Raw genomic sequence first — 12304 nt, 5'->3', positions numbered from 1 at the left:
CATATGCCTGTGGAAGGTGGAGCTGGGGCAGTTTCAGGTTGGACAGGGTGACAATGTGGGACAGTGGGATGACATCAGGGGGTATCCTTTGCTGGCGGGGGTCTTGGCATCCTACTCTGTCTTCTTACGAGATCTCACCGCTGATTGACGTGCCTGGAGACAGAGGCATGGGCCCGCTGTGTGGGAGCTGTGCTGGTGTTCCCAGAGGGGGTTAGGTCTGCTGTGGCCTGTGGCTGTGTGAGGGGAACCGACTGTCCCGAGGTCCCCGTTGGGCCGTGCTGGTCATCTGGGTCCAGGGAGACAGAGCTGCTGTCATCACTGGTGGCCTCTTCTGGGGGTCGGATGGACATTTCTGGACCCTCCTGGGCAGTGTGGTGGCGTTCGGGTCCTGCAGGGGTATAGAGATATGGTTATTGCTTCAGTGTGTGCCATATCGTGCAATGGGTGGGTGCCCGTGTACCCCAGGGCTGGCATTCCTGTGTGGGGGCTTTTGTGAGGGTGGCTTGTGGGGGAGATGTGTATGTGCAGTGGGCATACTTTGGTGATGGGTGTCCATGCTTTGTGGACGCATGCAGGGCTAGGTGTTGGGATGGGTGGGTTGTGTTTGTGAGCCATTTGCAAGGAGTTGGTGTGATCGGGGTGTGGGTGAGGGTGGGGGTATGATTTTGCATGTAGGTGGGGTGGGGGGGATGAAGTAGTGAAGATTAGACTTACCAGAGTCCATTCCTCCAGATTCTCCTGCGAGGCCCTCAGGATGCAGGATGTGCAAGACTTCCTCCTCCCATGCTGTGAATTCTGGGGGAGTAAGTGGGGTCCGCCGCCAGTCTTCTGCACTGCGATGTTGTGCCTTGATACCATGGAACGCACTTTCCCCCGTAGGTCGTTCCACTGCTTCCTGATGTCATCCCGATTTCGTGAATGCTGTCCCACAGCATTGACCCTGTCCACGATCCTTTGCCATAGCTCCATCTTCCTGGCAATGCTAGTGTGCTGCACCTGTGTACTGAAGAGCTGGGGCTCTACCCAAACTATTTCCTCCACCATGACCCAGAGTTCAGTGTCTGAAAACCGGGGGTGTCTTTGGGGTGCCATGGGGTGGTGTGGATGAGGTGTGGGGTGGTGTATGTGTTGTAGAGTGTGGTGAGTGTGGTGATGTGTGGTGTTTTGTGCATGGATATTGTGTGAGTGATGGTGTGGTTTGCCTCTGTGTGATGGTGTTCTCGATTCTGTGCTGTCTGTCTCTGCTTTCTGTCGGATTTTTTGGCCGTGAGGGTTTGTGGGTGATGTGGGTGTGTGTTTTATATTGTATTGGGTGTGTGGGAGTGGTGTGGGTATGTGTATCAGGTGTGTGTATTTCGAATTGTCCAATGTGGTTGTGTTTTGTAAGTGTGTGTGTACTTTGAGCGCGGCGGTGTGTACCCCCAATGGAATACCGCGGTTGAAAGACCGCCGCGTGGATTCGTGGGTCGGAATGGCATGGGCGTATTTCTGTTGACGTGACGGTGGAGGTTTGGTCATCGGCAGTTTCCCGCTGACCTTTGGTGTGGCGGACTTTTGTGGATGTCGGGTTTTTGGCGGTTTGCCAGTTGCGGGTCAGAATGACCGTGGCGGTTTACCGCGCCCGCTGCGGTGTTATGGCGGTCTTCTGACCGGCGGTGAGCGCCTTTTATCGCCGAGGTCAGAATGACCCCCTGTGTCACCAAAAACAAGCTATACCTTGCTGAGGAGCCCATATCTAGGGGAAACGTTTTCTGGGTTGCTTGTTTTCTGGCTCAGGGAGGACCTGGCCTGGCTGTTATGACTGAAGCAGGGTCAAAACTGATCTGCATATAGCTGTCTCAGGGAGGACCTGGCCTGGCTGTTATGACTTAAGCAGAGTCAAAACTGATCTGCATATAGCTGGGTCCAAATGAGGTGACATGGTGTGCAAAATAATGATAAATTAGAGTGCAGCCCGATTAATTACCAGTAGCTGAGATTATTTTAAGCATTTCATCCTTCACGTTTTTTGCATATTTTTTCCTGTTAGAAAGTTGGCATTTTATTGCCCTAACCATTTGGTGCCTACTGCTTGTATCTTGGGTCACATGACTAGCTTTAGTTAATAGTTGGTCTTTGTTCATTCCTCCCGCCAGTGATACAAAGGGGGCCTAGGTGTTTTTTTAGGATGGGCCTTCTTGTCAGGGAGGGAGGGCAGAGCTGTCACCTAAAACACTTGCACTTCAAAGAGGCTGCCTCAGCACACTTTTAAAGACTGTACACTAGTCTATTGTCGCCCCAGAACCCTTGGGGCCTGTGCAGATGAGGAACAGAAATTATAGAACCAGATGTGGGTGGAAGCCAGGAAATTTCTCCCATTTCAAAGCTGACATCATGTAAAATATTGAACCCTCAGACCAACTCTCTAGTAGGCTCCTAGACCAGTGGGGACTACAAAATAAGTTCTTGCCCACTATCTGAGGGCTGCCTTGCTGCATGAGGCCTGCCCTGCTGCCAGAGAAAAAAGGCTGAATCTGCTCCCCTCATCACAAGCTACCTGAAGTGACTGCAAGGTTCAGCTGTCTGACTTCTGTTTAAAGTCACAGGGACACAACTAGTCCCAGAGGCCACCCTGCAACTGCCCAGATGACCTGCCTGTACTGGCCCTGCCTGGACCTACTACTGGACATATCTAAATACTGCTGCCCTCTGCAAGAGTGAGTCCCTGATCCCTCAGTGGTGCCTCCCCAGGTCCTTGTACCTTGGTTAGCATCAGAGTGCACTCCAAGATCTGCCGCCTGCTAGGACTGCCATTGCAAAGCTCTGGTGGATCTGACTCTTTGTGCAAACCAACATATATGATGGACAGAATGCAGAACCAATTAAACATTCACCTCCAGTCACAGATCTGGGTTTAATCTATCAATTGTTTTGCTCACCATGCCATGTCAGTTTGGACCCAGTCATATGCAAATCAGTCTTGTCCTTGTTCCCTATGGTAACAGTCCAGCCCAAACTGCCAGGTCCTCCCTAGACCAGAAATGAACATCCTGGGACCGGTTTCAGGGTATCACCCTTCTTCAGCCAGGCTAGCTTGAATCCAGTGGCATAGTGACCCTGGACCCATGTTTGGGCATACCTTGTGTACTTAGGGCAATAAAAGCAAATAAACACAATTGATGGACATAATGCAGAATTAATCAAACATTCAACCCCAGTCATAGGTCTGGGATGAATCCATCAATTATTTTGCAAGCATCCTGGGACTGGTTTCAGGGTATCACCCTTCATCAGCTAGGCTAGCTTAAACCCATTGGCATAGTGAGCCCTAGACCTACTTTTGGGCATACCCGTCTCACTTAGGTTATGCTCAGACATGGGTCCCGTGCTCACTGTGCCACTGGCCCGCTGCCTTGGTGACCATCACCTCCCCAGGGCTTTCATTTACAAAAATGCACAGAGCCATGGCACCACCACTTCCCTGGGGACCACCACCCATTGGAGCTTTGCTTTAACTATGTACGTGGTCCCATGGTGCCCCTGTCACCCAGGGAACCACCACCACCCAGGGCAAAGCTTAATAAAGTGAAGGAGGTCTCTTTGGGATCACCGTGCCCCAGAGAACACCACCACCCGGGGCATTATGAACGTTGGAGGGGGGCCATTTGGCCCCCTCAAGAAGCCACTGATGGCCCTGAGGACCGTCCCCCAGAGGGTTGGCTCCTGCTTTGTACCCCTGGGACATAGCTGTTTGCTGTGGCTTGGCTGCAGTGCTGCAGCTGCAGCCAAGCCTCAACAAACACTTTGGCCCTCATTACAACCCTGGCGGTAAATCCTGCTTACCGTCGTGCAGAAGATCGCCAACACACCACTGCGGCGGCGGAATACAGCTACAGCTATTACGACCCACAGCTCTGAATCCGCCAAAATCCAGACACCCACACAAGTCCGCCACACCAAAGGTCAGTGATAAACTGGCGATAACAAAACCTCCACCGTCACGCCAACAGGAATACGCCCACACTATCACGACACATGAATCCACGCAGCAGTCTTTCAACCGTGGTATTCCATTGGCGGTACACACCGCCGCGCTCAAAATACACACACATTTACAAAACACAACCAAATTGGACAATTCGAAATACACACACCTGATATACATACACACACCCCGCCCACCCACCCACTATAAAACACACACCCACATCACCCACAAACCCTTACAACCAGAATTGCGATAAAAGGCCAGAGAGAGACACCACCAGAAACAACACTAGCATCCACAGACACACAACATCATCACTCACACAACATCCATGAGCCTCAGACAACACACAGAAACACATCCCCTCACACATCACAACCGACGCCACCTCACACATCACCCACACCACATCATGGCACCTCAACGACACCCCAGGTTCTCTGAGGAGGAGCTCAGGGTCATGGTGGAGGAAATCGTCCTGGTAGAGCCACAGCTATTCAGATCACAGGTGCAGCACACCTCCATTGCTAGGAAGATGGAGCTATGGCACAGAATCATCAACAGGGTCAACGCAGTGGGACACCGGATGACATCAGGAGAGGTGGAACGACCTACGGGGGAAGGTGTGTTCTGTGGTCTCAAGATACCAGATTGCAGTACAGAGGACTGGCGGTGGACCCCCACCTCCTCCCCACAACAACATGGGGGAGCAAGTCTTTGCAATACTGCATCCTGAGGACCTTGCAGGAGTAGCAGGAGGAATGGACTCTGGTAAGGCAACTCTTAACTATAATATCCCCCACCCAGGGAACCCACTCTCCACGAGGCCCTCTCCAACATAATGGGAGCGTACCATCATTCCCAGGAGACAATGGCAATGGTATTGGCCAACTTTCAGGAGACCCAGCGGCTGCAGGTGGAACACTATCTGGGGATCAGTGAGGAACTCGAGTCTATCAACACCACCCTGGTCATCATTGTAGGGGTGCTGCAGGGTCTTGTCAACACCAGGAGGGACACTGTGGCACAACAAGGGGCCCCTGATACTAGCCTGGATGATGAACAGCCCACCACCTCCGCCGGCACTAGTGGACAGGAGGCACCGCCACAGGACCACGACACCAGCACCCCACCCCCTGCAGATGGAGAACCACCCCACAAACGGTCCCTGAGATCCAGGAACAAGACAGAGAACATTGTCAAGACCCCCACCAGCAAATGAGACCCCCTGAATGTCATCCTTCTGTCCCACTTTGTCACCCTGTCCATCCTTCAACTGCCCTTGCTCCACTTCCTATGCCCCTTTGGACAATGCACCTGTGTTAACAAATAGACTGGACTCTGCCATGGACATTCCTCCACCATCACCCCTGACCATTTTACAACCCCCTCCACTTATTTGCACAAAAATAAACACACATCAATCACAAAACATTCTGGAGTCAGTCTGTGCTTTCACAAATGTGTAATTGCAATAACTATGAAATATAGCAATGTCAATTTAAATGTCAACATACCGATGTAACACAGCTCTAGTCCATGAGGAAATATAGCAGAGGTCACAAAGGGGGACCCACATCTGTTAAATGGAAGGACAAAGTCAGAGTCCATACACAGGGTGAAAATGACAGACTAGTGATAGGTCAAACAATTGTATGAGATGTGGGAGGCAGTGATATCTTCTTACCTTTGTCTTACTGGAAGTATTTCTGGACAATGTTGTTTCTGTTGTTGACATCCTCTTTTTCTACCTCCTCTTCTTCACTGTCCACAGGCTCCACAGCTGCCACAAGACCTCCAGCTGGACCACCCTCCTGCAGAAAAGGCACCTGTCGTCGCAAATCCAGGTTGTGCAGCATACAGCAGGCCACGATGATCTGGCACCCCTTCTTTGGTGAGTAGTAGAGAGAACCACCTGTGATATGGAGGCACCGGAACCTGGCCTTCAGGAGGCCGAAAGTTCTTTCTATAACCCTCCTAGTTTGCCCAGGTGCCTCATGGTAGCGTACCTCTGCCCTTGTCCTGGGACTTCTCACTGGAGTCAGTAACCATGACAGGTTTGGGTAACCAGAGTCACCTGAAAATATTGAGGGACAACTGTTAGATTACACTAACCCGCAGGGACAACCCCAGATCACGACAACTATTCACAGGGTATAGGGTCCTTGGCCTCACCTATTAGCCACACACAGTGCCTCTGGAGTTGCCCCATCACAAAAGGGATGATCCTCAGAATGTAAGCATCATGCACTGAGCCAGGAAAATTGTCATTCACATGGGAAATGTACTGGTCGGCCAAACACACCATCTGCACATTCATCGAGTGGTAGCTCTTCCGGTTTCTGTACACCTGTTCACTCCTGCGGGGGGGTACCAAGGCCACATGTTTCCCATCAATGGCGCCTATGATGTTGGGGATATGTCCCAGGGCATGGAAGTCACCTTTCACTGTAGGCAAATCCTCCACCTGAGGGAAAACGATGTAGGTGCGCATGTGTTTCAGCAGGGCAGACAACACTCTGGACATCATGTTAGAGAACATTGGCTGGGACATCCCTGATGCAATGGCCACTGTTGTTTGAAAAGACCAACTTGCCAGGAAATGGAGTACTGACAGGACCTGCACTAGAGGGGGGATCCCTGTGGGATGGCGGATAGCTGACATCAGGTCTGGCTCCAACTGGGCACACAGTTCATATATTGTTGCACGATCAAGTCTGTAGGTGACTATTACAAGTCTCTCTTCCATTGTCGACAGGTCCACCAGCGGTCTGTACACCGGAGGATGCCGCCATCTCATCACCTGCCCCAGCGGACGTGCCCTATGGATGAGAACAGCGAGCAGAGTGTCTGCCAACACTGAGGTATTACAAAATGTCATTTGCACACATTTATTAATCTGCAATGTGCATGTTACTGTGTGTATGCAAGGCCTAGATAGGTGTGACGTAGTTATTATTAATGCCATGTGGCACCCTGAAATGGTGGCTGCCTGACTTGTAAGGTGGGACAAGGGGATAAGAGGTAACTGTGCTGGCGTTCAACACCGTCGCAGTAGGCGGTCAAAGACCGCTGCGCAATCCTGCATTGGTTAACATTGGACACTATGGGTCCCAGGAGCCAATGACGATCCACGCCGGTGGTGACGGTACGCACTTCCGCGGACGTGACTGCCATTTTCTGTCTGTTCACTCCCTTGATACCTGACCTTCGACAGGAGAGGACCTACAGTGCAAGTGTTGCTGTGACCTGGGTCTGGAAGCGACGATGGCTCATGTGTCTGGTGAAAGGGCCCCTGCCTTCACTTCGGAGGAAGTGGAGAAGTTAGTGGATGGGGTCCTCTCCCAGTACACGCTACTCTACGGTCCTCCAGACAAACAGGAGTATACTGTGAGCATGCTGCATGGGCAATGCCTGTTTGGAGTAGTGTGGATGGAAGATACATGGGGTGGAGGGGACTGAGTCCTGCATGAGCGGGCGGTGAGTGCATGTGCGTCAGGGCAAGGGTGGGAACGTGGGCCAATGAGTATGATGGTCCAGACAGGTAAAGATTATCCTTTTCCCCTGTACTATTCCTCTAGGTCAGCGTCCACCAGAAAAAGGATATTTGGCTTGCCATCGCCAAGGACGTCCGGACCCTGGGGGTCCACCACAGACGGAGCACCCACTGCCGGAAAAGATGGGAGGGGTGCCCGTCGCACCATGAGCCCCCTGATGTTCTGGATCCTGGCGGTGGCGTATCCGGAGTTGGATGGGTGCTTGAGGTCATCACAGCAGCCACAAGGGGATGAGTACAGTCACAATCCCCTGACTCTGGGCGCATTACGAGGTGTCTGCGTAGGGGAGGTGGCCAGTGGGTTCCCCTAGGCCAGGGCGAGCTTGGTAGGCAAGGTCCCTTGTGAGGCGAGCTCAGTGGCACCCCAATCCCACTAGTGGTTAGTGTCATCTGCACCTAGTCAGGCTCCTGTGACTTCCATGTGTGCAGCAAGCCGGCATAGGCCTTGTACCCCATGGCCCTATGAATAATCTAGGAACTATAAGTGCATGTCGTAGTGCAGAGGTCTGTAGTGTTCGCCAACGGTAGTGGTGTTGCATGCACTGAACATGTCTATCTTCTGTCACTCCACACCCCTTTTTGTGGTCTCCCTGTTCTTGTGTGCAATAGCATCATCAGGCAGAGGAGCAGTGGCACCGGAGCAGGAGGGAGCTGCATCGCACTCGGCCATGGAGGGCGAAACAACTGAGTCAGAAGCCACCAGTGGGACGGAGGGCGAGAGGGTGTGAGGGGAGGTCCACGTCGGGGACACGAGGTGACAGCAGTGACAGTGACTCCTCCTCTAATGGGAGCTCCCTTGCATTGGTGGGCCCCTCTGTGGCCCCCGCATCAACAGGTATAGTCGCCACCCCCGTACCAGCACCGCCCTCCCAGCACCCCCTCAGGGTGTGTCCCTTGCCCTCTTACCCAGGAGGGTGGGCATCTCCTTCGCCCCAGGCACCTCATGCCCTGCCCCAGTCAGCCCTGCTGCCCTCAGTGAGGAGGCTATTGACCTCCTGAGATCCCTCACTGTTGGGCAGTCTACCATTCTGAATGTCATCCAGGGTGTTGAGAGGCATTTGCAACAAACAAAAGCATACCTGGAGGGCATTCATTCTGGCCAGGCAGCCCAACAGAGAGCATTTCAGGCTCTGGCCTCAGCACTGATGGCAGGCATTGTCCCTGTGTCCAGCCTCCCCACTCCAACTTCCTCCACCCAGACCCAATCCCCTGTACCTTAGGCTATCCCAAACACACTATCAGACCAGCATGCACACACCTCAACACAAAAGGGTGGCTCAGGCAAACATAAGTACCACACATCCTGCAGGCACTCACACAAGCACCATACCCATGCAGACATACCAACATCCACTGCCTTCACTGTGTCCCCCTCCTCCACATCTCCATCCTTCCTCCCAGTCACGTCTCCACTCACACCTGCATGCACTACATCTTCAGCCACTACCTCCATCACCAGCACGCCCATCACCACACACTGCTCACGTGCACTGACCACCACCACTACCATTCAAACATCCCCTGTGTCCTCTCCCAGTGTGTCTGTGAGCCCTCCTCCCAAACTGCACAAACGCAGGCACACACCCACCCAACAGCCATCCACCTCACAACAGCCTCCAGCCCATGCACCTTCATCCAAATTCAGCAGACGTACACCTCCTACAACCGCTACCTCTTCCTCTGACTCCAAAACCCCCTCCATCTTCCCATCCCAGTGTGTCTAAAAAACCTTTCCTGGCTAATATTGACCTCTTCCCTACACCTCCCCCCCCGTCCATCCACTAGGGCCAGGCTTTCCAGCTCTCAACCCAGCACCTCAGCCACCACCTCCCCAGGCACAGTGGTGCCAGCAACTGCTGGCTATTGGAGTGCGCCAAACATCAGGGCTGCCAGTGTGCCATTCCACCACCTGCAAAACTAAAAAAAGTTGCCCACATCGGCGGAGGGAGAAGCAGAAAACACCTGCCACCAAGAGCTCAGGGAAAACGAAAGGCGATAGTGGCAAGACAGCTGCGCCACCATCCAGGTTGGGGAAGGGCCAGAAACTAAAGGGCAGGTCAGGAGAGGGCATGGTGGCACCGACTGAGTGACCAGTGTCACACCTTCTGTCTACGTCGATGCCAACCTGTACGGTGGAGAAGACCGCCACCTGCACCACCACCTGCACCGCCACAGAGCCCGCCACCAGCACTGCCGCCACAGAGCTCGCCACCAGCACTACTGCCATTGAGCCCGCCGCCACAGAGGCCGCAGCCAGCACCACCGCCACAGATCCCGCAGCCAGCACCGCTGCCACAGAGCCCGCAGCTAGCACCGCTTCCACAGAGCCTGCAGCCAGCACCGCCATCACAGAGCGCGCAGCCAGCACCCCTGCCACAGAGCCCGCAGCCAGCACCGCTGCCACAGAGCCCGCAGTCAGCACCACTGGCAAACAGCCTGCAGCCAGCACCGCCACCACAGAGCCCGCAGCCAGCACCGCCACCACAGAGCCCGCAGCCAGCACTACCGCAACTGACACCGCCGCAAGCACCGCCAGCGGACCGCAACATCCTGAGCCAGTGGCACCACTGCAGACATGGCTGCCATCCCCAGTGGTCATTCGTCCGATGAAGCACTCTGGGCACAAAGCCCCCTCCAGAACCAGTGGAGAAACATATCCACTACCTCTCTCCTTGGCAGGATGAAGCACTCTGGGCACAAAGCCCCCTCCAGTACCAGTGGAGAAACACATCCACTACCTCTGTCCTTGGCAGGATGAAGCACTCTGGGCACAAAGCCCCCTCCAGAACCAGTGGAGAGATACATTCACTACCTCTGTCCTTGGCAGGATGAAGCACTCTGGGCACAAAGCCCACTCCAGAACCAGTGAAGAAAGGCATCCACTTGTGATATTGTGGCTTTGCACTCCCCAGGATAAAACAGTGGGCAACCCACCCACTGAAAAGACTTGAGAGACTGTAGCTTTGCACTCCCCAGGATAAAGCAGTGGGCAAACCACCCACAGGAAAGACTTAAGAGACTGTGGCTTTGCACTCCCCAGGATAAAGCAGTGGGCAACCCACCCACTGGAGAGACTTAAGAGACTGTGGCTTTGCACTCCCCAGGATAAAGCAGTGGGCAACCCACCCACTGCAAAAGACTTGAGAGACTGTGGCTTTGCACTCCCCAGGATAAAGCAGTAGGAAACCCACCCAATGCAAAGGACTTGAGAGACTGTGGCTTTGCACTCTTCAGGACAAAGCAGTGGGCAACCCACCCACAAAAAAGACTTGAGAGACTGTGGTTTTGCACTCCCCAGGGTACAGCAGTGGGCAACCCACCCACTGAAAAGACTTGAGAGACTGTGGCTTTGCACTCCCCAGGATAAAGCAGTGGGCAGCCCACCCACTGCAAAAGACTTGAGAGACTGTGGCTTTGCACTCCCCAGGATACAGCAGTGGGCAACCCACCCACTGAAAAGACTTGAGAAACTGTGGCTTTGCACTCCCAGGATAAAGCAGTGGGCAGCCCACCCACTGCAAAAAGACTTGAGAGACTGTGGCTTTGCACTCCCCAGGGTACAGCAATGGGCATGGAGCCCCGTCGTGGAGCAGTGGCGTCGTGCGTTCATCAGGCTGAGGTGCCCCCCCCCGAGGTGCCTGTTTATTTTCGATCTGATGCCCCTCCAGTGTTCTCTCCATTTGGAGTCAGGTATCTAGTGTGGGCCTCGCCCATTCATTTTTGGCCCAGTGGTCCATGAACAATGATTGTTGCACTATCCGGACTTGTGTAGTTGGTGTACATAATTGTATATACTGTATTTAGAGTTTTGAGTACTGGATTTTTATTGATTACAATCGTTCAAATCAATTCCTTTTGTCCTTGCGTTATTCAAACGGGGGGGTGTATATGTAATATTGCAGCATGTATTTGTGTGTATGGTGTTGTGGGTGAGGGTGGGGGTGTTGCATGTTGCGTGTGTGGGTCACTGTCTTTTCCCTCCCCCCTCCCCTGTGTTGTAGGTGCAGTACTCACCGTGGTCATCACCGCCGTCTCTGGAGCTCCTCATATCGGAGCAGGAAGACCATCGCCAGCAGGATCTGCAGTTCTGGCTTCATTGCGTCCTGGTTCCTCGTGGGGTGTGGAGAGGTGAGTGATTTCCCCTTCTGTGTACTGTTTCCGCCGTGTTTTTGTTCGCGTTGTTTCCGCCCCGGAAAAGGTGGAGGATTGGTATCTTGTGATAGGGTGGGCAGTACATTGTCTTCCGCCTGCCTGATGGCAGTTACCTCTGCGCTGTTTGTTTGTACCGCCGTGGCAGTCAGAGTGTTAAAGTGGCTGTCTATGTTGGCAGTTTTCGCCATGGTCGTAATCCCATTTTTTTTCCGCCGGCCTGTTGGTGGTATTACCGCCGCTTTAACACCGACCGCCAGGGTTGTAATGAGGGCCTTTCTGTTTTGCTGTAAAGCAGGTCCCACTGTCAAAATCTAAAGCTTTCAACGCTGTCCCCTGCACGTCAACATGCAAATGCCTTTCTCAATACCATCTAAAAGAGTGGGCTGCAATCACTTGGTTTCTATATATAAGTTACCCACTCTCATTGTTGGATTCAATATACAATTAACAAAGGGCTCTTTGATTTTAACATACTTTCTCTAGTATGTAACCCCAGCCTTATGCATTATATTTTTTTAAAGCCCCAGGGAGGTGTTTGTCCCTGGGGCTACGGGGATCCACGATGCCCCCTGCCTTATATTTCTTGAGAGTAGGCTGTGATCACTTGGTTTTTATATATAGTTACCCAC

Source organism: Pleurodeles waltl, chromosome 3_1 (assembly GCF_031143425.1).
Source record: "Pleurodeles waltl isolate 20211129_DDA chromosome 3_1, aPleWal1.hap1.20221129, whole genome shotgun sequence".
NCBI classification, from domain to species: domain Eukaryota; kingdom Metazoa; phylum Chordata; class Amphibia; order Caudata; family Salamandridae; genus Pleurodeles; species Pleurodeles waltl.
This window is presented reverse-complemented; position numbering follows the sequence as displayed.